The sequence below is a fragment of the Bos taurus genome, chromosome 22 (assembly GCF_002263795.3).
Source record: "Bos taurus isolate L1 Dominette 01449 registration number 42190680 breed Hereford chromosome 22, ARS-UCD2.0, whole genome shotgun sequence".
In the NCBI taxonomy this organism is placed as follows: domain Eukaryota; kingdom Metazoa; phylum Chordata; class Mammalia; order Artiodactyla; family Bovidae; genus Bos; species Bos taurus.
In genome coordinates, this window is record NC_037349.1 from 37,149,725 (window position 1) to 37,175,885 (window position 26,161).

The 26,161-nt window shown below is 43.7% G+C and overlaps 1 protein-coding gene across 2 annotated transcripts in view; it reads left to right on the forward strand.

The window, feature by feature from the left end:
- PRICKLE2 (prickle planar cell polarity protein 2) overlaps positions 1-26,161 on the forward strand; it is a 343,782-nt gene that overhangs the window by 164,954 nt on the left and 152,667 nt on the right. Inside the window, exon 1 of one of the 2 annotated variants that reach the window (XM_005222690.5) lies at positions 6,700-6,973. The exons of the other annotated variant lie outside the window; for it this stretch is intronic. The gene's annotated coding sequence lies outside the window, so the exon portion shown is untranslated. Of the gene's footprint in view, positions 1-6,699; positions 6,974-26,161 lie in introns of those variants that run through there. 2 annotated transcript variants of the gene reach the window in all.

Below are 26,161 nucleotides of genomic sequence, written 5' to 3' on the forward strand. Positions count from 1 at the left end.
GATTGAAATATAAATAGGTTTCCTGTCATGCTAAGTCAGAGCACAACTTCTGGGCCCTCCAGAACATCCTCTTCATATTCCCTCAGTCATGTATTTCCATTTGTTCGTTTCCTCCCTCCTTACTCCTCCCCCCTCCCTTTCCTCCCTCTCTCTTGCCCTCCTTGTCTTTCTCCTCATTCTCACTCTGATATTCTTCCTCCCTTTCTTCCTTCACTTCCCCGTCTCCTCCCCCTAATATTTCATTGGAGTTTATGTAACTGAATTAATTAGACCTATTTCTCAAGGAGTTGGTTTTCCATAAAATTCACTTTGCAGTTGGCATGACAGAAGAGCTGGCATATTAATCAAATGCTACAATTTGTTCTTTGTATCTGAATCAGGCTGGGGTTGGGCTTCCTGCTTATCTGTTGTCGTTTATACCATTCTGTCCTTCACAGGGAATGAGCCTGGATTCTTTGTGACTGGGCTGGGTGATGGTTGTGAGTGTTGATAGATTGGGTGTGGAAACGCTTAACAGGGCCAGACCCTATCTTTTTAGTTAGTGTTACAGAGTCCCCAGGATATAAAGTGTCTTCTGAAAATAAATAAGAGCCTTTCTTTTCCTTCCTTTGGCTGATGATATCGGTACCATTAAATAGAATAAAATGATAAAAATCTTCGTTCGTTCTTAAATAACATGTTAATTACTGTTCTATGTATTCACTTTGTATTTCTGAAATATATTCACTTTTTAGACATTTTTGTCCCCCAGTGCATTTTAAATCCTCAAGTACTCAAATTATATGTATTTTATATAGTCTTAACATGTGTCTGGTGGGGTGGGGGGTGGCTCTTTGTAGCTAACCAGGAGATCAGAGTCTGCAGCTTTCTCCATTTAGCCTGTTTGCTGCAGAATACAAAGGCTGCTAAAGGATTTGAGTGCATATCTTAAAAGCTCATCAGAAATATTCTGAGCTCCAGATTTTTTTTTCTCTCTCAGCAACATTTCAGATATGGAGGTTCTCCTCGGTTGCCCCTGCTCGTGTTGCTGAATTTAAAATGCCACAGGAAGAAAGAAAGATCTGTTCTGTTTTCTCATCTGTGGAATGAGGGGGTTGGACTAGATGGGAGATGTCAGATATATAGCAGCATTGCTGTCACTCCTTCTCCATCCACATGACAGACATCACTAATCAATCACAGCATGCTTTCCTGCCATATGCAGCCTCAGACTTCTTATCAAGTCAGCACTCCAGGAATCCACTACTAATCAGTCATTGTTAGCTGAAGAGAGAAAATCTATTTTTCTGTTCTGAAACATGATGGGATTTAATCTCTAGTGCAGATTTAAGTTGTTTTATAAAAGTCAGATCACCACTGCATGGTAGCAGGAAGAATGTTGGAAGGCATGGGTGGTTTCAAGTGAAGATTTCATATCACTACGTTTTATGCTCCTTGAAGCCAAGTGTTGTGTTTTATTCATGTGTTTCCGAGTTTACACAGCCTATAAGTCAAACCTTCTTAGTAGACATTAGATACATGTTTGTTAAATGATGCATGAAGGAATGAATGGAAAGCTTGGCCTTGGCTAATGCTTTTGTCTCTAAGATGGCACAGTTCAGTGCTTCTTCCAAAAGGCAGACACAACCTTTACCATTATTGAATTTCTCTAAAATTCAGGCGACTCGTCCAGATTTGGCTAGATAGCTGTGTTCTTATCCACCGAGCATTGGCAGGGCCCAGTAACTTGGCATCATAGGTTGGACTTTACGAGTTTCTTTTCCATGCATCATCCAGGTCGTTCATAAACTTGTTGAGTAATACTGAGAAGGGTCCATCTATTCCTCCCCCTGCTGGACTCTGAATTCTTTCACTTTACTTTGTGGTTAGGAATCTGAAAGTTTCATGATAAAGAGAAGTCTGTTACAGTTTTGGAATTTATCACTGAAAAGAATCACATACTTGACACTTAACTTATGCAGCCTTCATTAGTTATTTTGGAAGAACTGTATTTTAAGTTCCTTTATTGAAAGGGCCAGATCAAATAACTCTTTAAATTTGGTAGTATAATAATGTTATTTTTGCAGGCTAGATTCAGTAAATATTCAATGTTCTTCAAGATAGTTTCTTGAAAAATAGGCTGAAGCCTCTGTCTCTGTCAGCTTTCTGAAGAAAATCACCTTTTAAAACAAGAGGCATTTTTTTCCCCACCTAATCATTGGATTTCATCTAATAGCAAGAACAGCTACCCATTTAGTAAAAAAATAAAAAATAAAAAATTATTTATAGGTCAGGCATTCTGCTAAGTGCTTTACATGTATTATCTCTAAACCTCAAAACAACGCCAGGACTTAAGTGATATGAATTCCATCCTACAGATGAGATGAGTGACGCTTGGAAAAGTTACATAACTTCCCCAAAGTCAGACTAGATGATAAGTAGCAGTACTGGAATTCAAAGGCAAGCCTAATTCTAAAGTGTTTCCCCCTAAGGATACCAGCTCCCTCAGTGTAGATTTTACCTACTCCAGGAAGCCCTTATCAAGTACCGCCTTCCCACAAGACTGCTTGAGATGTTCTTCCTCTGTCTTTTTATAGTAGTATAGTTTATGCCCCGTTATGGCTGGCTCAGTAGTAAAGAATCCTCCTTCAGGTGATGCGGGTTCAATGGGTCAGGAAGATGCCCTGGAGAAGGACATGACAATGCACTCCAGTATTCTTGCCTGGGAAATAACATGGACAGAGGAGCCTGGCGGGCTACAGTCCATTGGTCACAAAAGAGTCAGACACAAACTTAGTGACTGAACAACAACGACAAATGATGACACTCTCCATCTGTTTATCTGCTTCCTCTACCACCAGAATAAGATTCCTGGGAACAGGGGCGTTGAGTTTCTGCTCATTTGGTTTTTGTGTGTATGCTTTTTTTCCTGCCACGTTTGTTAATGGCTGAATGAACACGTCTTTCCAAGGATGTCTCTGCTATTTCATCTTGGTGCTTAAGAGCCATATTAATGTACAGTTAGACCTGTAAGGACCTTCTATAGTTCAGAATTTGTTAACTTGGGGGATGAAAGACTGAGGGAAATATAATCCAACTCTAAATGTGGAATGGCAGAGTTGCCTCTCTTTAAAGTGCCATCTATTTAATTCTGTCATTGCATTATTAAACTGTTATACTTTTCCTCAGTTCAGTCTTTTATTAACTGTACTTTTATGAGTAATTAATACAGACAGATGTTCTTACATTTATTTATCCTGCCTGAGATGTCTTATGCTTCTTGAATCTGAAGATTCGTGAGTTTTATAAATTCTAGAAAACTCTTAGCCATATGCCTCTCCTTAATGTCTATTCTGTGCCAGCGGGACTCCAGTTGGACATATGTTGGCCCTTCAAACTCTGTCCTCCGTATCACTTAAACATCTTTATAGTTTTCAATTTTGCATCCCTTTGCGTTTCATCTTGTGTAATGTCCTGAGATGTATATTTCTCTCTTCAGGAGTATTTCATCTTCTGTTTCATCTCTCCATTGAGTTTTTAATTTTAATGAATCTATAGAGGAAAGAGAAGAGTTGCCCTTTTTTTGTTGTTTCATTTCTAGCTTTATTGTGTTTAGTCATTTTAAACTTTATTAATGTTCTTTTTCAAAATGTTGTTTTATTACCTCTAACTCTTGAGCCCTGATCCTCATACTTGCTGACTTACGGCTGTGTTTTGTAATTTACTACCACAAGCTCATGTTTTGAAGGGTCAGATGTAGCCCAGGTTACAGAACTGACTCTGCAGGAAAATTTTTCATTTGCTTCTGTGGGGAATTCTTGGCATATCGTGAATGGGACCAAGCTTTATATTAATTGTTCAGTTGGAGTTTGCTGATGCTCACTTTAATTTTTCATATTCCACTCTGAAGAAAGGCATAGGCTGAGGGCTTCTAATTCTTCTAATTCTAACATTTCTAATTCTTAAATGTTTCCCTCCTGCTCAGACCACAGGGAGACAAGTTTCCTTGGGATGGTTGACAGTTTTTCTAATCTATTTGTTTACCAAGGGTGCAGCCCTCAGGGATTGTTCCTGGTTTTCTGGAGGAGTTTCCTAACAACTTCCTACTTCTGCTTGTTCCAAAGCCTCATCTTCTGTCCTACTTGGGTATTCAAACCCTAGCCCCTAGGGAACCAAGACAGACTGTTCTCCTGTTGCCAACCATCTTCCCTTCTGCCTCATATCCCCAGCATGAATTTGCATGTTCATCATTCTTGTTTTTAGTTACTTCTTTTTTCTACCTGGGTACTCTCCTTTCTTAATTGTGAGTCAGCTAAGCCCTTAAAATAATTTTGGTTATATTTTATCTAGTGTATCTAGGGTCTTTGAAGAGTTGGAATTTTCAGGCTGTCATCATTTACCATCTTGCCAGATCCAGGAACTTATTACAAGCTCATGGTAAAGTAAGTAATATACAAAAATATATGGTGAAATAGGAGCCTCCTTCCCACTGTAGACCTGCTTAGTTCTCATACCAACTTGCCAAGAATAATAACCTTTACCATTTTCTTAGGCATAGTTCTAGAAACATTTTATGCACATACAGCATACATATGTATATATAACACATGCGTCCATGCTTAGTCACTCAGTCATGTCCAGCTGTTTTGTGACCCCATGGACTGTATCCCGCCAGGCACCTCTGTCCATGGGATTTCCCAGGCAAGAATACTGGAGTGGGATACATTTCCTTCTCCAGAGGATCTTCCCAACCCAGGAATCAAACCTGCATCACCTCTGTCTGCTGCACTGCAGGCAGATTCTTTACATGCTGAGCAATTGTGGAAGCCCATATAATACATGAAGATTTATTTAATCAAGCAGGGATATATTTTACCTTCTGCACTGTACTTAGCAATATATCTTGAAGTTGATTGTTTATTAGTGCACTTAACTCTGCTTCTTTTGTTTCATGACTGTAGTATTCCAGAAATAGGTGTTCTGTAATTTATTTTTCCATTTCACCTATTTTTATTGGGTGGCAGTTTTCAGTTATTGTGATGTTATAAACCGTGCTCCAATAAACATTCCTGATCATATGTCTTTGCTGACTATACATCTAACATAATTCTCTTTGTGTATTTTGCTCTGTCTCTCTCCTGTGCTGTGATAGGGATTAATTTCCTGTGTCAACTGGCCTGGGCCAAGGGATGCCCAGATAGATGGTAACATTAGTTTTAAGCGTGTCTGTGAGGGAGTCTCGGGAAGAGATTAGTGTTTGAATCAGTGAACTTCAAAAGAAGATTTCTACTTCACCAGTGCAGGTGGGCATCTTCCAATCTGTTGAGGGTCTGAACAGAGCAAAAAGGTGGAGGAAAGATCAATTTGCTCTCTTTGCTTCCACATTTTCCTGCCTTCAGACATTGGCAGTCCTGGTTCTTGACTTTTGGACTGGGACCAGGACTTGCACCCCTGGCACGCAGTTCTCAAGCTTTTGTATTTGTCCAGCATTATAACACCAGCTTTCTCCAACAGATTCTCCAACAACTCACAGACTACAGACCATGGGACTATTCCACCTCTGTAACTCCATATAGGGTGCCAATTCCTATAATAAATCTCTGCATATCTATCTATACACCTTACTGGTTCTATAGCTCTGGAAAATCTTAGTACACACCTCCACTCCCCTTAGGAGTGGTCACCTCAGCATCTTGTATGAAGTCTGGCACTGAGCAGGTACAGAATTCACATCTGTTTCATGAATGACCACGTACTCACCAAGAAGCCAAACCAGCAGTCAGATCATCCCAACCCCCAGGAAATGTATTCTGATTTCAGAAACACCAGCTCTTGACTATCCAGTGGGCTATAGCTGTTGATTGGGCATACCTCCTAGTCCAGATTTGCGCTAACACCATCGTTACAGCAACCGCATGAGATTTCATGATCATGCTTTACAAACAAGGAAACTGAGGCACAGTTTCCATAACTTGTAAGAGGTTGAGACTACAACGGAAACAGCTGGCCTCTTGAATATCACCTTTTAATTAACATTTGTCTTGTCACAGCCGACACAAGATGTGTCAGTGTTCATGCCTTCATTTATTCGTTCATTTATTCCATCAACAAATATTTACTGAGAGCTCACAGTGTTCCAGGCAGGAGGTAGGTAATACAGTGTGGTGAGAGATGGAAACAGCCCTGCAGTGGTGTGGAATTTACAGTATAAAGGGAGAGACAGATTAAGCAAAAAACAGTGAAAGTGTGATGAGTGCCCCCAAGGTTGTGGTGCAGGGGGTAGTAGTGGGGAGAATTTGGAAGCACCTAGCTGGGAGTTCTTCCCAGTAATTAAGAGAGTCCTCAAAGCTGTGATGAGTGGGATGAGCCTTGAAGGATGAGCAAGATGGGAGGGGTGAACGCCAAGGAGCAGCCTGTTCCCTGCCTTACTCCTGTGCTCTGCTGTACAGCGGAATTTGGCTTTTGCTTCCCCTGCCAGCGCTAGGGACCTCCACTAGCAAGGGCCAGAGCGCCTGTGTCCTTCTGCTACTGAAAGTGGCCCGTACTCCCTTCCCCACCCCCATCAGCCTTTTCTAATTTTAAAGCAGTAGCTCCCTTGATTGAAATCTCATTTTGGGAACAGGCCTAGGATTGGCCTGTGGCTCGAAATTCTCACCAATAAGCGCCACGGTAGGTGGGGAGGCGTCCCTTTAAGCAGCGGGGAGGCAGCCTGGAGAGCTTGAAGCGTCTCTCCCCGGGACCTGAGAGGTTTTCCTGCATCCGGAGCTGTGCACGGAGCAGCTGCCATCGCTGAGCCCCGGGAATGTCACCTCCCTCGCGCGGAGCCCCTGCAGGGCCCCCTTTGGCTCCGGGTGGTTGGCGGCGGACGCCCCATTGGGCTTCTTAGCCGCAGCCGCATCCCCTGGCCCGGGACTGCGGCCCCTTTCCACCCCCCAACCCGCTTAGTTCCCGGTGGTGGAGGCCCCGCAGCAGCAGAGATGCAAGGCTGAGCCGGGTAAGTGGCGCCCCAGGGCAGGGGTGCCCCGAGGGGGTGCGTGTGCTCCTGGTAGAGACCAGGAAGAGGGGCCTTAAAGTGGGACAGTAACCTCTGGAAGAGATGCGCCCTGCAGCACAGACACTGGGGAGGTCAGGAGCTCCGGGAAGGGGACCTTGGGATCTTTTTGATATGAGCGTCTCCCAGCCTTTGAGCACTAGGTTAACCAATAATAGTAACAGTGTCAGGAGTCACGGACCCTGTTACTGTATTAGGACTTTTTTGGTGGAAACATTTAAACTTCCCTGAACTTGCTTTTTTTCAAAAGCCTTTAATCTCTTAACAGTTCATTTCCCTCAAATGTTGGAAATGAATGGATTGCTCCTGACCTACTTATTTATTTCTCTTAGACTCTCAAAAAATGTGTGATGTCTCCAGGAAGGTCTGGTTTAAAAGATGATGTATTTCTCCCCACATTCCTATGGCTCGTTTTCCTAGAACTTTAAAAATGCCTATTGCTGTTCTTCTTGGTGGATTATCTATAATGAAGCAGCTCAGAAATGTGTTCATTTATTCTCCCTGAATTGGGGGTGGAGGTGGGGGAGAGACCTCCCTCTCCTGGCCTTCCTAGCTGGAATAAAACAGTCTGTGGGATGGGGAAAGCTCCTGGGGGGAATATGTTAGAACCCCTGCTTGTCCAGATTTGCAGATGTACCCTCTTGGCTGCTGGGAGACTTTGGACTTAGTGAAGCCTGAGAGTCTGCAGATCTGGGGTGCCTAGGCAGCTGTATCCTGGGAAATTTCCAAACCAAAATAGTCCAACGGGACTGGAGTGGGGGAGGGGTAAGGTTTATTTAAAAGATGCATTTTGAGCTTCGTCCCTCTCCCCAGTCTGTTTTTCCTGAGGTACACATGAGCAAACTTAAAGCCTAATGCAGAGGGCCGGGGGGTGGGGGCGGCGGTGGTGGAGGATGGGGTGTGTGTGTATGTGTTTAATTGAAGACGAGGCTCCTAGAAGAAATGCCTTCCCCAAATGAAGCAAAGTCTGATGCATGAATTGCCAAACTCCATTTCCGCCCATATTAAATTATTTTGGCTTAGAGCAGCCTTCATTTTGCTGGACTGGACTGGCCTTCATTCGCAGTTGTTTAGGTGTTGTGAATCATTTGTATACTTTGGGTTCCTTGCCTTCTGCAAACAGATGTTTTTAGCTGTGCAACTAGTTGAGTAATTAGAGAGATGGACACAGCCCTGTATGTACAGACAGAACACATACCACTTGGGGAGGATTTGGACCTTTCCTTTTTCAAATCATCAATTGCCAAACCCTCCCAGCCGTTGGGCAACTCAGATAAAGGTGTCAAGTGAGCTGAGCAGTGAAGAATTTATATGTGCAGCTAAGTCTGCTCGTCCTGCAATAAAACATCTTCCCATGGGGCCAAAAACTAGGGGGGTGGGGAAGGCTTATAAAAATGATCCTGTGTTCTCAGTCACCGACTCCCCAGCTCTCCCTGGATTTCTGAGAACCTGCCAGGAGAAACTGTTGACTGGGTGGAAGTTTCAAGAAATGCAGAACAGAAATCAGCACAAGCCCTCCTTGAGCGACTTTTATTTCTGTTTGGAGGAAGGGAACACTTTGTTAGAATAACAAATCGTGGCTGCTTTTCAAGAGCAGAAAACAGTTCGTGTTCCGAAGGCAGATTCATTTTTAAGAGTGTGAATCATTTGGTTTAGGTTTTTTGCTTTTCTTTTTTTTTTTTTTTTCTCTTGTGGTAGAGGCTTGGAGATGATTAAATGTCTTGTCTGCAGGAAATTACCAGGAGATTTGAGTATTTTCCCGGATCAGGCTCAGATGGTACACAGCTTTGGGTGTAATACAAGAAAGCTCTGTTACCAGGCGATCTTTCTGCAGTGATACCCTCCACCTCTCCCAACCTGTCAAGCTTCTTGCTCAACAAGCCTTTTCTTTTTTTTTTTGGTGGGGGGGGGGGTGCCTCCATTTAAGAAACTGAAATAACTTGCTCAGTCCCTCAATGAGCTTTTTAAGACCGTTTTATCAAGCCTACTTCCCTGTTGGCCTCCTCCCACTAGCCTTCACAGGAAAAGCTCTTGGCTCTTTTCCCCAAGATTTCCTTTAAGCCCGGCTTGTTTTCCTCAGGGACACAGATGTCTCAAGGAATGAGAGAGGCAGAGGTCTGAACTAATACTCACCAGTTTGGTGGTGGTGACATTTATAGTCTTTGTAGAACTGTTTGCTGAGAAGGCAGGGTGGTTCTGTGTTGGGTTTACCCCTGAAGCACATCAGTAAAATGAAGAATGGGCAATTAAATGCTGGCCAGGGACAACCACGGGGTCCAAGGCCCTGCTTTGTGTAGTGTTTACAGAAATCTGCAGCTTCTGATAATCTTAGAGATGCTCTGCTCCCCAAGCTAGTTTTCTGAATCTTTTCTGAAAGGCACCTGGTCACGTGAAGCACCTCTTAGCTATGTAATCAAATAGGAGCGCTCTGGGTGAATAGAAACTCAGTATGATACTCTGAGGTCAGTGAGAGGAAGCAAAGGGAATCTTTTTTTTTTTCCCCCAGCTACTAAAACAATGGTAATTCTAGTTGAATGTAATGAAACTTTATGGAAATTGCATGGAGAATTTCCCAAAAAGTTGTGTTGTTTTTTTTTCTCAAGGTCTAAATGACAAAGGATTCTTTCCCAGTATACTTAGCATTTGATTGCCATGCAGTTTTGATTTTTTTTTGGGGGGGGTGGGGGAGGACACTGCAGAGGGTGATGTTGTCTTTTTATACCCTGCTGCTCTGTGTGACAAGCAGAGGAAGACTCGTTTTTTGCAAAGATTTCTATCTGGATGTCTTCCAGAAGATACAAAAGATGGAGGGTCAGTGGAGGGGACAGACAGATGCAGGTACTGTGGAATTCAGTGTCAGGGAAAACTCACGTATGATTTCCCTGCAAGTGTAGCCCAAAGGCCTTTGAGAATTGCCTCACAATTGACTTTTAGTAGTCAGCTTGCATACAGCAATCATACCCATCACAAGGGTCTCCCTCTTCACGGAACACCTTTCCAGGCAAGATACCAGACATCAGGGAGTGTGTAGGTGACATTGCTTATCACATCTCTGAAAGTTTGCCTTGTGCTGCTTTTTCTTTAAAAAAGAAAAAAAAAAAAAGTGACCGCTTGATTTCTTAGTCCCATTTACAAAAGATCCCTTTGTATTCACCTATGCTATAATGTTTCCAGGGATTGAGGCTTTATTTAGGTTTTTGAGGATGAATGATTATCTGTTGAGTTAGCTTTCAGATAAAGTCTGATTTTGAACCTCAGTTTGTCTAGCCTAGAGAAAATGTCTCATATTAACATGTTATAATTGATGATGGCAACCATTAGCTATTAACTTCCTGAGTCTTTGCCAAGCACAGAATGCCATGTCTTACCAAGCTTTCTTAGACAGTCTGATGCATGAGAATACCCTTCAGAGAGTCTGTTTCTCAGGGTCTCGGGTATGACCTAGAAATCTGTGTTTTAAGAAGCATCTCTGGTGGGTCCTTGGACTCTCCCTAGGGACACACTTGCCTTTTCATTTATTATCCTTTAAAATCTTGACAGTAAGCCCGGCACAGTAGATGCAGTTATCATCTCTGTTTCACAGATGAGGAAGCATAGGCTCAGAAAGGTTCAGTAGCTCCTCTGGGTCACAAAGCTACCAAGTGGGACTTAAAACCTGTGACTGTCCAAACTCAGTGTCCTTGGCGCTCACGCTAATCTTCTCTTAACAGTTTGGATCTAGTGACCCCTCCCCCAACTCTCTGTGCCACACCCTTCCCTGCTGGGACATCATAAATATGCGGCGGGTGGCTGCAGTCCATGAGGGCCTCTTGTGGCCAAATGTAGGGAGGTTGCGTGGGGTGTAGTGATTCATGTTCATCGTGGAGGAGCGTCTGGCTCATTCGCCTTCGGTTCTCTGTTGGGCCAAGACGACAAAAGGTCAGATTGAGTACTTCGGAGGGGAGGTGCTTTTCAGCCCTGCAGCTTTTGGAATCCATAAGGCATCTCTGTGTCCTCTAAGGGCTCCTTCCATAGTCCCCAGTGTCTCTTCTTTCTTTTTCTCCAGACACTTCCTTCATGCTCTTCCCGCAAGACTGTTCACAGTTCACACATCCAACAGGACTGAAGCCTTTCCCTGTTGCCCAACGTCAGCTGAGCCCACACGGAGCCCCTCTTTTTCCTCCATCTTTTGCATAACCGCCTCCCCCCAGATAGATTGCTGAAGAAAGCAAACACCAAGGGAAGGTTGTAAAGAAAGGAGCAGAGGCGAGGAGGAGCCTCATTTTCTGTCTCCAGCTTGATTCCCCCTTGGCCTGACCTGACCTGATTTCTCTTGCCCCTGGGCTCATGGACCGGGGCTGATTTCCAGTTGCTTAATTGCTGCAGGACTGTGATACAGGGCAAACCACTTAACCTCATGCACTTTGCCTCCATTATCTGTAAAATGGAGTGTTCATGTCAACCCTTTCTCCTTTGGCTACTAGTGACATAACGTCTGTAAGAACACTTTAGACTTTGTTCTGACACATTTTGAAGCCATGATCCCGTTGCCTTCTAGCAGTGGTTCCCCTACAGTGTCGTAGGAAACACCTGTATGGCAAATGGTTCTTCTAAACGAGAAAGCAAAAATGTGGTTCCATGTGTATTTGGAAGAAGCAATACCCTATAACTCTTTTCTGAGGCATCACAATTCATACTAGCATATTCAAGGCTCTAAGCCCTGGAGTAGGGAAACCTGTTTTAACTATGACTTCGCACCTTCATTTATAGCTCAGTTGATAAAGAATCCGCCTGCAATGCAGGAGACCTGGGTTTGATCCCTGGGTTGGGAAGATCCCCTGGAGAAGGGAAAGGCTACCCACTCCGGTATTCCGGCCTGGAGAATGCCATGGACTAGGCAGTCTATGGGATCACAAAGAGTCGGACATGACTGAGCGACTTTGACTTCACTTCACTTTGTACCTTCCCTGCTAATGTGACCCCAGAACCCCTTTTGTAGCCTGACTCACTAACATGCTGCAAATGCACTTGGGGCAAATCTGTTACACATCAGGATGTGAGCTCTTCTTGTAAGTAGCCTTTAGACAAGTCAGGAAAGATGTACCCATTTGAATGCAGAGTTCCAAAGAATACCAAGGAGAGCTAAGAAAGCCTTCCTCAGTGATCAGTGCAAAGAAATAGAGGAAAACAATAGAATGGGAAAGACTAGAAATCTCTTCAAGAAAATTAGAGATACCAAGGGAACGTTTCATGCAAAGATGGGCTCAATAAAGGACAGAAATGGTATGGACCTAACAGAAGCAGAAGATACTAAGAAGAGGTGGCAAGCATACACAGAAGAACTATACAAAAAAGATCTTCATGACCCAGATAATCACGGTGGTGTGGTCACTTACCTGGAGACAGACATCCTGGAATGTGAAGTCAAGTGGGCCTTAGGAAACATCGCTATGAACAAAGCTAGTGGAGGTGATGGAATCCCAGTTGAGCTCTTTCAAATCCTAAAGGATGATGCTGTGAAAGTGCTGCACTCAATATGCCAGCAAATTTGGAAAACTCAGCAGTGGCCACAGGACTGGAAAAGGTCAGTTTTCATTCCAATCCCAAAGAAAGGCAATGCCAAAGAATGCTCAAACTATTGCACAATTGTACTCATCTCACACGCTAGCAAGGTAATGCTCAAAATTCTCCAATCCAGGCTTCAACAATATGTGAACTGTGAACTTCCAGATGTTCAAGCTGGATTCAGAAAAGGCAGAAGAACCAAAGATCAAATTGCCAACATCCCTTGGATCATCAAAAAACCAAGAGTTCCAGAAAAACATCTGCTTTATTGACTATTCCAAAGCCTTTAACTGTGTGGATCACAACAAACTGAAAAATTCTTCAAGAGATGGGAATACCAGACCACCTGAACTGCCTCCTGAGAAATCTGTATGCAGGTCAAGAAGCAACAGTTTGAACTGGACATGAACAAGAGACTGGTTCCAAATAGGGAAAGGAGTACGTCAAGTTTGTATATTGTCACCCTGCATTTTTAATTTATGTACAGAGTACATATCATGAGAAATGCCGGACTGGATGAAGCGCAAGCTGGAATCAAGATTGCCCGGGGAAATATCAGTAACTTCAGATATGCAGATGACACCACCCTTATGGCAGAAAGTGAAGAACTAAAGAGCCTCTTAATGAAAGTGAAAGAGGAGTGTGAAAAGGTTGGCTTAAAGCTCAACATTCAGAAAAGTAAGATGATGGCATCGGGTCCCATAACTTCATGGCAAATAGATGGGGAAACAATTGAAACAGTGAAAAACTTTTTTTGGGAGGGCTCCAAAATCACCCCAGGTCATGACTGCAGCCATGAAATTAGAAGAGGCTTACTCCTTGGAAGAAAAGTTATGACCAACCTAGGCAGCATATTAAAAAGCAGAGACATTACTTTTCCAACAAAGGTCCATCTAGTCAAAGCTTTGGTTTTTCCAGTGGTCATGTATGGATGTGAGAGTTGGACTACAAAGAAAGCTGAGTGCCAAAGAATTGATGCTTTTCAACTGTGGTATTGGAGAAGACTCTTGAGAGTCCCTTGGACTGCAAGGAGATCCAGCCAGTCCTAAAGGAAATCAGTCCTGAATATTCATTGGAAGGACTGATGCTGAAGCTGAAACTCCAATACTTTGGCCACCTGATGCGAAGAACTGACTCATTTGAAAAGACCTTGATGCTGGGAATGATTGAAGGTGGGAGGAGAAGGGGACAACAAAGGATGAGATTGTTGGATGGCATCACTGACTCAGTGGACATGTATTTGAGTAAGCTCCTGGAGTTGGTGATGGATAGGGAAGCCTGGTGTCTTGCAGACTATGGGGTCGCAAAGAGTTGGATTTGACTGAGGGACTGAACTGAACTGAGACAAGTCACTCCCTCTCTGAATCTCACTTTCCTTCTCTTTGAAATGAGAATACAGAAAGTCCCCTAGATACAGATGAGTTCCCTTCCAATACTGTATTTCTAAGTCCAATTTGTTCATAAGTCCAACAAAGTTAGCCTAGGTACCCAACTAACACAGTTGTCTATATAGTACTGTACTGTAGTATGTTTGGCACCCTACTCCAGTACTCTTGCCTGGAAAATCCCATGGATGGGGGAGCCTGGTAGGCTGCAGTCCATGGGGTCGCGAAGAGTCGGAAATGACTGAGGGACTTCACTCTCACTTTTCACTTTCCTGCATTGGAGAAGGAAATGGCAACCCACTCCAGTGTTCTTGCCTGGAGAATCCCAGGGACGGCGGAGCCTGGTGGGCTGCTGTCTATGGGGTCGCACAGAGTCGGACATGACTGAAGTGACTTAGCAGCAGCAGTAGTAGGTTTGCAATAATACAAATAATACATAAAAAAAGCAAACATACAGAAGCAGTGAAACATTTTTAATCATGCAGTACAGTACCTTGAAAAGCACAGTAGTATAGTACAACAACTGGTGTACAGGGGCTGGCATGGAGAGTTACTGATGGGAACAGGGAGACAAGCTGGGAGATGGTAGAGTTGAAGGATTGTTAACAGTAGGAGACAGAGGGCCAGCTGCAGTTTCGCTCATGTGTGATGTTGATGGAATACATGTTCACATGTTTGAAAGATCGTAACCTGAAGGTTCGTATGTACAGGACTTTCTGTAATAGTGAGACCTGCGCTACAGAGTTTTGGGTACTCTGTAGGGAAATAAAAGATTCAAGGATCACCCTCCACTGGCCAGGAACATTTGCATGAGTGCATCATTCCCTCCTTCCTGTGGTTTTCCCCTTCCTTCAGCTGACTTCTCTGTATCCTACTTGCCGCATCTTCCTCTTGCCTCAATTTCCTTTGCTGCTCTTTCTCCTGAACTGCTCCTATCCTCTTCTCGTTCTTCTCCTTTTTGTCTTTATTTGCTCCCTTGCTGACATCATCCAGTCCATGGCTTCCTGTGATGACTTACATCCATGAGTTCCTGTGAAGATTTACGTCTTCAGCCTGGACCTCTCGCCTGAGCTCCAGGCTTACTCGTACAACTCTTTTCTGAGCATCTTCATTAGGCGTTCAGTGAGCTTCTTGAACCTGATGTGTGAAAGCACAACTGGAGATATATTCTCCTCCCCAAGCCTTTACCATTGGCAGGACAGCCAATGGTGACCTCCAGCCATCCAGTTGTTTGAGCTACAAGCTTTTGGCATCTTTGATCTTTCTCTTTGCACACACTCCCATGTCCAGTGTAGTGAAAATGAGTCTTTTCACCTCTCCCTCAAAAACAGATCCCACATTGGACATGGGAGAGGGAAGACTGATGGAAAGGGAACTAGAAGTCACTTTCTTGGGTACAAAAACTGCTTTACGTTCTTGGTAGAGTATGGGTTTCATGTGTATAAGCATCTGTCAAAATGGATCAGACTCTGCGTAGAAGATACAAGTTTGGCTGTAGGTAAATTACACCTCAGTAAGCAATGACAGAAAAGATGTTTATCCCCAAGGGAACACCGCTCACCTCTCCACAGGCACAGCTTTATATAGGTGACCATTGTTTCTCACTTTGATTACTCAGTAACCTTCCCAAATACCTACTGTTTTTAAAGCTTAAATCAGTTCTCACCCTTCCTCTGTGTAACAGCTTCCATCAGCTTCCCATCCAATAAGAACAAAATCCAATTTACCACAGACTTTGAGATGCCTCCCTGTTCCCCACAATCTTAACAAAGCCTGACCCTAGTCTGCCTCTGCAAGGACACCTTCTTCCCCAAACAGTCATCCCCATGCTCCAGCCCCTCTGGCCCTTCACATCCAAGGTCCTGCCTGCCTCTGGGCCTTTGTATTTGCTCTTCTTCCTGCTTGGAATGCCCTTCCTCTAGAACTTGGCCTGGCTAGCAGCTTCTCATCATCAACATCCTCAGCTTAAATGTCATTCTGCCAAGATGACTTCCTACCTGGCTTTGCTTTGCTACTCACACCCTGCAACTCACTGTGTTTCTCTTTGCCACATCATGTTCTTTCTTTCTGTCCAGAGCATTTCTCAAGGTATAAAATATTTGTTTTTCTTGGTGATCACTGTCTGCCTCTCCCTAAATCCCTGATGGGCGGAAACTGTGTTACTCAATGTCCATCCTCAGTGTGCAATTCGTGGCACCTTGTAGGGGCTCACAGAGCTGCCTAACCATGACCTTGCTCGGGGTCTGACACAGAAACTGCAAGAAAATTGTTACCTAAAATAGATGGTTAAATTACTTAATATACATTGTTAAATTAAGAATATTTTTATTACTGTTCTCAACTCCTTCTTCCTTTTAGGGGATGGAGGTATGACTGATAACCTTCATAGCCTCATTGATTCCATGTACTTAATGTTTCTAATTTTCAGATTTTTTTAAAAATTATAAAACAAGATCAGTGGTAGTTACCCCTTGTGGAAGTCTGTATACCCCACTGAGAAAGGTGTTCTTACAGTAGGAGTGAGGCATCCGTGTTTCATCACCTTCTAAAATTGCATCCCCAGCTAATGGTTTTCTTTGAAGACCCCGAGCTTCTGAACTTTCCTGCTGGGGAAGTTTGATCAGATGCAGCTGCTGCTCTGGGATTTCACTCAGGATGCAAAGATTTAAAAAATCAACTGCAGTTTCCATGAATGGGTTTGGAACTCAGAGGGCAGTAAATGCATGTATATTTTAATTTGTTGGAGAAAATTATGCCCAGAGAACAAAGATTAGACTGCATGTAGAGTACCCTAAACCCTCCCCTCTCTGCTCCCAAAAGTACTCACCATCATTGCTGGAGTTCTGGTTTAAAAATCAGAGCAAAGGTTATGCATTCTAGAAATGGAGGTGGGGGGAAAGTCAATAAATATTGGTGGGCATGAGAACATTCTTTTGGGGCAAGAAGAAAATAATACAGATGTTTCTGAAAACCCACAAGCCGTGGTTTGTTTATTTGTATTGTCTGTTGAGTTACTCCCTGGAGAAAGAAACAGCAACCCACTCCAGTATTCATGCCTGGAAAATCCCATGGACCGAGGAGCCTGGTGGGCTACAATCCATGGGATCGTAAAGAGTCGGACACGACTGAACGACTTCTGTGTTCTGTGTGTGTGTTGAGTTACTAGGACGGGAATAGTACATAGATCTTATTTGCCTGGAGCTCTGGTTAAGGACTAGGGGACCCTATCAGAGCTTGGGGGATTGTGTTGTGATTGATTAGCAATATCTGCCATGGGCAAGAACCATGTCTGGTTTTACACATAAAGAATTGTTAGATTTTGAAGGCCCTGTGGAGCTCATCCAGTCCAGCTCTTGATCTGATAACTACGATGCTGTGGTGGTTGTTGCTGTTCAGTCACTAAGCTGTGTCCATCTCTTTGTGACCCCATGGACTGCACCTCACCAGGCTTTCCTGAGCTTCATTGTCTCCTTGGAGTTTGCTCAAACTCCTGTCCATTGAGTCAGTCTCATGGCATCCATGAGATGCCATCCAACCATCTCATCCTCTGTGCTTAGGAGGCTTTAAAAAAGTAATCATGAACTTGGCAAAGTAATAACTCTTAATTTTTTAGGCCTTTGTCCCCTCGTGGGTATCATCCTTGTTGTCAGCATGGCATACTGCACATCTTCCTAGGACTGCTCGCTGGGCTCTTCCTGTGAAGTTTGGGAAATTCTGCATCACTATAGCTCCTTCTCCAAGAAACGTAAAGCACAATAAACATACTAAACGTCTTGAGAAGTCTAAGTGTAAAGAACCCTGTCTGAGATTAATTCCCAAACCTGTGTGACCCCAGGATGCTTCTCAGGGACTCCTGTGGCTATCTTATAAAATATTGTTTACACGATGGTGCATGAATGTTTAGTTAAGGTGGAGCATGTTCATTTCCTATGGCCGCTTTACCAAATTTCCGTAAATCAGCAGTAGTTTATCCTCTCATTGTTCTGGAGGTCAGATGTTCGAAAACCAATGTGTTGGCAGGGCCATACTCCCTCCAGAGGCTCTGGGAGAGAATTCATTCTTTGCCTCTTCCAGGTCCTGACGTTGCCAGCAGCCGGTGTTCCTTGGTTTGTGGCCACATCACTGCATATCTGCTTCCATCTTCACACTGTCCTGTCCTCTGTGCATGCGTTATGTCCCCCTCTGCCTTACTCTAATGAGGACACGTACACAATGACATTTAGGACCCAACCAGATGAGCTGGGATAACTTTCTCCCTTCAAAATCCTCATTTAATTATATCTGCAAGGACCCTTTTTCCTAATAAGGTAGCATTCACAGGTTCTAGGACTTAAGACATGCACATATTTTTAGGGGGACAGTTTTCAACCCTCCAGGGGCATGTTGACTCAAAAGTTAGGAGACCTGAATCCAGATCTCTTTTTGCCAAGAACTTTCCCTGACTTGCATCCCATCCATATGCTTATATCAGGTCAGGGTGCATGTCTTTACCCCTCAGAACCTCAATTTCCTCCACTGTAAAATGGGATGTCATTGCATATACTTTATAGTTTTATTATAGAGGTTAAATAATACTTGTACAGTGTTTGGCACAGGTGAACATTGAGTAAACATGAGCTTATTACTATAATTATATATATTTGCTATTGTTACAGCTACTAACATTATGATTGTATCCCTTCTCTTTGAACCTTATGGTCAAATGAATTTATGTGGGTGTCTCATCCCTGAAATATCCAGGGCTTCTTTCAAAACTAGCAAACTATGATTCCCTATCTGTTAGAGGTCACACTGTATGTTTTGAATCTTTTCAAATGAACATATCCTGTGCTTATAAAGGGAACACAGCCCTGTCACCAGCACACAGATTAAGAATAAAACGTCACCAGTGTCAGAGTGGCCCCTCCTGCCCCTGCCTTTCTTCTAGTGTGATAGATTTTGCCTGTTTTTGTACTTGACTCTAATGGAATCATCCTCTTTTTGTACCTGGGTTTTTTCCATTCAATATTCTGTTAGTGAGATTCGGTCATTTTGTTGTATGTGGTTGTAGATCATTCATTATAATTGTATACAATTCTGTTTTTAAGTAAATCACAATGTATCCATCCCATCCCCACCCCCGACCCCCGGCCCCATGGGCATTTGGTTAGTTTTTAGTTAGAGGCTATTACAGAGAATGCTGCAAGAGACATTCCCCATATCCTCCTGGGGAACATTTAGTGCTGAGACAAAATACATGATAACTGTTAATCAGAAACTCTCTCCCCCACCTCCCATTCCAACTGCCTGCTTCAGATTCTTTGCAATGTGAATAACTCATAACCAGGGGTCACAGATGATCTAAAGGAGCTGATCCCTTTCCCAGGCTTACCCGGCACCTCCTAAGCCGTTGGCGAAGCCTCTCTTTCCTTGATGTGTTGAAATCTTTTGAACCTCCACACTTTCCAGAGTGCTTTCCCTTGGCCTGCCTTCCAGGGGGCTGAGCCTGGATGTGGTAATTCGAAAGAGTCAACACCCAGCCAGAGACAAGGCTCTGTCTCCCAGCGTCCCACTCAGTGCCACCGCATTCAGTTACACCCCTATGCCAGCGCCAAGCCCTTTCTTCCCAGTGAGGGCCGCCTGAGTCCCTTTCTTTCCCCATCTGGAGCTGCTGCTGCACTTGTTCTGCACCTTCATTTCATACTCCCAAGCCACAGATTAGAGCATGTCCAACTGAAGGTTGGGGGTAGAAGGGTGGGGAAAGGAGCAGACACAGACTGGCTGAGAAACGTGTGCATGAGCCAGAAACTTGGCACCATTGCCCAAAAAGGTTGGGAGATGCCAGTTTAACTCAGCCATGTAATTTTCCTTTTGTTGGAGAAGGTTGGAACTCACGTTTGAACTGCTCCTGAACTGTTCCACGAGAGGCTCTTCCTAGATGCCCAGATTGAGTCTGACCACGATTGAAGCATTACTACCATGTGGCGAATGGTGGAATCATACATGTGACTTTGCCCAAGGTTCCATTTATTTGTACCAGATGGGCAATTTACACCAGTCACATCTGGAGTTAGGTGGGGAAATGTCGGAAGGATAGCATGCCCAGTTACCAAAACGTTCTAGAGAGATGTAAATGAAATTAGGCTTGTCTTATCCCTTTGAGTCACTCACTGTGTCCCTTTTTTGGTTAGGTGGCCTTAAAGATACAGGTCTATGACTGGTGAATGGGAAACAATGTATTGTGTCTTTGTTGTGCTTGTTATGTTTATTTTTTATTGCCTGGTGACCAAGAAGTATCAAAGAAAGTGGAGATGCTTGGGAAGGGTGAGGTTAACTGGAAGATTTTTTTTTACTAAGTCAACAAAGAATTAAGCCATACTTTTCCGTAGGGTTATAAGATCTTGCGAAAAGGAACAAGTAATAGAGTAACTTCATTGCCAAGCTTTTTAGGAGATTTAATTATAATAATAGCTGTCGTTTATTGAGCATTTTCTATAAGATTAGCAGTGTATTTAGAACTTGTCTATATCATGGGTCAACAGATGTTTTCGGTAAAGAGCCGAATAGTAAGTATTTTACATTTTGCAGGACAAGGCAAAGGCAAGGACAGTTTGTAGGTATTTAAGTAATGAAAAAGCAGATTTCCACCACATTTTTTTTTATTGAAAAATTCAAAATATGATAACAGATGAGTATAACTTTTTCATAATACAGGTGTACTAATGAAAAGGATAGAATTCTTTTTTGAGCCGGTGGGGATTAGAGTTATCATTTCCTCTCAGATTGATTGCAAATGTTCATCTCTAAAAATCAGTCTTAACTCCTGAGCCACACAAAAACAGGTGGTTGACTGGATTTGGCCTGCAGGGTATAATTCTATTTACATTACTGCTGAGCTTTATTTATCAGTAATGATGAAGTTGAGCTGCACAGGACCGAGAAAACCTTACCAGTGGCATAGATGAGTTGGCATGTATTTCTCTCCCTGTGAAAGGAGTTTAGAGATGGATGTCCAGGGCTGGTCTGGCAGTTTCGCTATGTCAAAGAGACCTAGGCGTCTCTTTTCCAGCCCTGCTAACCTCAGGATATGTTTCTGTTCCTCAGGGTCATTCCACTGTCCCAGCTGCTGCACCACATCTGTATTCCAGACAGCAAAACACAAAGGGAGAAAAAGAGAGTATCTCCTCTTTCTTTTTTTAATCTCTTGGGGCTTTTCTTTGAAGTATAGTTAATGTAGAACATTATGTTAGTTTCAGTTGTACAGCAAAGTGATTCAGTTATACACACACATACAAACATACATTCTTCTTCAGATTGTTTTCCATTAGAGGTTATTATAAAATACTGAGCATGGCTCCCTGTCCTATGCAGTCAGTCCTTGTTGGCTATCTGTATTATATATGCTGCTGCTAAGTCACTTCAGTTGTGTCCGACTCTGTGTGACCCCATAGACAGCAGCCCACCAGGCTCCCCCATCCCTGGGATTCTCCAGGCAAGAACACTGGAGTGGGTTGCCATTTCCTTCTCCAATGCATGAAAGTGATATAGTAGTGTATAAATGTTAATCCAGAACTCCTAATTTATCCCCCCTCCCTCCTGCATCTACTGTATTTTAAGGAGATTCTCCAAGTCCCACCCAAGCCCACTGTTACCTTCTTGGCCAGAACGTGGTCATGTGACCACACAGCTCTGCAGAAGAGGTAGGGCAATATAGTATCTCCTCCAGCTGTTAATGTGCGTAGACAACTATTGCAATCCTGTTCCTGAGGGGACAAGAGAGAGGCTGGGACGAGTGTATGTAACAGGCAGGAAGAGATGAGTATCGTTGGAGAGATGAGTATCTTCCCCAAGGTCTTGTGGGAGCAGACTGGATTTGAACGGGGTCAGCCCAGCCTCCTGTTCACTTCTCCCCCTCCTGCGACTGGCCTTAAGCTTTGCCAGGAGGAACACATGCACAAGTTTAGGAATCAGGTGACGGGTGATTTTTACCCTTGCTGCTTCCAAAGACATTCCCAGGGTACCTATAAGGAAAAATGATGACCATCATTCTTCAGTGGAGAGCCCTGTGAAGGCTGGACCAGGTCACATGGCTGTAGTTGAAGCCTAAACCCGGCCTCCTACCTCCCCCTAAACATGAGTGTATATCTGGAGATCCTGCCAAACCATCTGTCCATCACAGAGCAGCGACCAACCCGCTGAGGCATGCACCCAGAGAGGACGCTGGCGGACCTTGCTGTAAGCCCACCGACCTACCACCCTGCATAAGAGCAAGGACGTGGCAGTGAGGAAACAGTGCCTGGATCTGTGGCCCCTTAAAGTGACCCTTCTCACTGCTCTGGCTGAGAATTTAGCCAGCAGGTTCCCAACTTCTTATGCTGAGTGGGAAGCTATGTACGAAGTTTCAGACACTTTCCACATACAACATAAACTTCATACTACATACTTCTTTATACTACATATGTAGAAGGAATCTGAAACTTCATATTTTTGTGTCTACATATTTATGTATGTATACATATATAAATACGTGTATATGCATATTTATATGCAGTATGTAGATATGGATATAGATAAAGATATGGGTATCCAGCTGAGAGAGCATTTGAGTGCCTAAGTGTGTTAATCACTCAGTCGTGTCCGACTCTTTGTGACCCCATGGACTGTAGCCTACCAGGCTCCCCTGTACATGGGATTTCCCAGGCAAGAATGCTTGAGTAGGTTGCCGTTTCCTCCTCCAAGGGATCTTCATGAGCTAGGGATTGAACCTGGGTCCCCTGTATTGCAGACAGATAGTTTACCATCTGAGCCAACAGGGCCTAGTATATTTGAATGCTTGCCAAATGCCAAATCATTTCTCTCACTTAATGTCACAGTAGTCCTTTGGGGTACCATCATCATCTCCATTTTAAAGATGAGAAAATACAGTATTGAGAGCTTAAATAATCTTATCTAAGACCACACAGCTAGTAACCTAGGCATTTAGACGTGAGATTTCACTTTCAATTCTCTTGTTCCTGATTATAATACTGAAGGCACCCTGTGAGATAAAAGCTGTAATAGCGTTTTCAGCAGAGCTCATGGAATTACAAGGGGCGGAATGATTCATTTTGACTTGGGAGGTATAGGGAAAGCTTCCCAGAGGTGGTGACATTTGATCTGGACTCAAAAAATGATTAGGACCATGTGGGTGGGAAGGATGAAATCTGCTGAGACAAATGATTGTTGGCCAAAGATATTATACCGGGCTTCCCTGGTGGCTCAGTGGTAAAGAATCTGCCTGCCAATGCAGAAGACGCAGGTTCAACCCCTGGGTTGGGAAGATTCCCTGGAGAAGGAAACAGCAACCCACTCCAGTATTCTTGCCTGGAAAATCCCATAGACAGAGGAACGTGGTGAGCTATAGTCCATGGGGTTGCAAGAGAGTTTGACATAGTGACTAAACAACAACAACAAAGCTATTATATAATATACTCTAATAGTAAAACTAGCCCGGGTTGGTTAAGAGGTGAGAAATGGGTTTAGTGCCCTGTCCTCTGTGCACCTTCCTTTGACTGTTACCATCACCCTAGAAATAGCTGATCCATATTTCTAAGGTGGCGTCTTGTCTTCGTGTGTTTCAGGGTTGTCTGTCACACTAGGGGACAGGGGCAAAGCCTCTCTCCCAGTAGATGACTTGCACTGAGTGGTGATGGTCTGGCAGCAAATGGTTTGTTCCTCGCAGTTCTGTATTCATGACTCAGGTGTATCTAAACCTTCTGTGTGTTAGCATAAAGGGATCTATCTCGTCAATTAGAGAGGAGGTGGAAGTAGGTTTTAGTAATGAGGCTCCTGCATAATCACATCAGCAGGCTAAGGAGAGACCGTTAAATAGTTACTGGATTGTTTCATTAACATTTTCGCTGTGCCTACTGTGGACTCTGGAACTCTCTGGACAATGCAGTTGTCTATCGCCAAGCCAGAGATGGGAACATTGGTTGCACCACAGTCTACACCCCTATGATCAGGAGCCTCTGTCCATCTCAGGGCCCCAGAGAGATGCTACTAATCATCTCAAGTTGCTCAGGGAGACTCTGTGGAAGGTGCAGAGAGTGAGATGCCCAGGCACTGAAGGAGCATCAGGTGCCCCACCTTGAAACGCCTCCTGTGAGATCAGCCAACCTCACTGATGCACATTTCCAGTTGCCCTTCAGTTTTTTTCCTCAAGGTCATTGTTTCTCGAGAATTTTGTTTATGCTATTTCTTACTTTGTTTTGTTGGAGTACAGTTGATTTACAATATCATGTTAGTTTCAGGTATACAGCACAGTGATTCAGTTATACATAGGTATACATATATATGTATATATATATTCTTTTTCAGATTGCTTTCCCTTATAGGTTAGGTTATTACAAGATATTGAGTGTAGTTAAACTGAAAACCACAGTAAGATGTAGATCCTTGCTGCTTTTTTTCCTCCTTCTCAGTTGAAAGGATTCTTTAAACGGAGCTGCGTCCTCCTGGGTGATAGACTGCAGGTCTCTCATCAGCAGGTCTAGCATTTGTTCACCTTCCAAATAAGGCATGCTGTAGGTACTCCGGCCCCCGAGAGGTCTTGAGCTGGTCAAGGAGTCAATTATTATGCATTAAAAAGCAATTTGTCATCTAGCATTGTGAACTCTTGTGTTATTTTTAGGCCTGGTCTTTTGATTTATGTGGCGTGCAAGGACGGGGTCTCTCCCATGAACTTCTGGAGGGTTGATGGAAGAATAACCAGGGTGAGGGTGAAAAGACAAGTGTGGGTAGGACTCTGAATAACTTTGTGATAATCCAAAAATTCAGGAGTTTGAAGCAAGGACTTTGGGGTCAAATAACACTTCAGATCCCAGCTCTGCATCTTCTTGTTTTTATGACATTCACTGGGTTCCTTGCACCACTGAAGTTTCAGTTTCTTTACCTATAATGTGGACTAATTATAGTGTCTACCTCAGCAAATGGCTTGGAGGACAAAATGAGATAATGCACATAAAGCCATTTGCGGAATACTTGGTACTTAGCAATTATTTCATAATTGATACCTTTATTATTATTTCTTGAACTTTTCATTTCAACCTAGAACTGTCTAGCCTTTGAACTTTCTGTAAGGCCAGATGGGAGATGCATCTTGAATAATTAAAATATGGAAATCCAAACTGGAAGGTGTGAAAAAGAGGTCATTTAATCTAGGGGGTTGCATATTCTGGCCCTCTGGCTATGTCTAGCCTGCAGCTTTTCTTTTTTTTTTAATAAAGTTTTCTTGGAACACATCCGTGCCCTTTTATGTATGTATTATCTGTGGCTTTTGTCATACTGCAGGGACAGTTAAGTAGTTGTGACAGAGACTCTATGAACTACATGGCCCTCAAAGCCTAAAATATTTTCTCACTGAGCCATTATTTTAAAAGTTGGTTGACCCCTGGTGTAATCCACTGAGGTTTTACCCCCGAAGGAACCGAGTCCCAGTCAGTCAGTTCAGTCGCTCAGTTGTGTCCTACTCTTTGCAACCCCATGGATTGCAGCACACCAGGCTTCCCTGTCCGTCACCAACTCCCAGAGCTTGCTCAAACTCATGTCCATTGAGTCAGCAATGCCATTCAACCATCTCATCCTCTGTCATCCCCTTCTCCTCCTGCCTTCAATCTTTGCCAGCATTGGGGTCTTTTCCAATGAGTCAGCTCTTTGCATCAGGTGGCCAAAGTATTGGAGCTTCAGCTTCAGCATCAGTCCTTCCAATGAAGAATAAGGACTGATTTCCTTTAGGATTGACTGGTTTCATCTCCTTGCAGTCCAAGGCACTCTCAAGAGTCTTCAGAGGAAGGCAAAGACCTGTGGAGATAAGCAGCCAAGTCTCTAATGTGAATTCCCTGACTCCTGTGCCAACGCTCCCCCCATTATGCAGGCTGCCTTCTGGCTTGGCAAGGAAGGGGATTATACAAGGTATAGAGAAAAGCTCCTGCCGCTTGAAAACTGTTTCAAATAGACCAGCAAATGGCCAGCAAGTAGACCAATTGTGTCACAGAGGAAATGTTCTCCTAGAGGTACAAGATCAGCACTGAGGTGGTGCAGGATGGCACCCACCCCTCCGTTACCATATCAGCTGAAGGTGTTCTAGTCTCATGCTCAATTTTCCCCAGCCTGGCAACCCGTGGGTGGGGAGGGGACACACTTCCACTGTTCCTCCAGTATGTGGTTGCGGTGGGTGGGCATA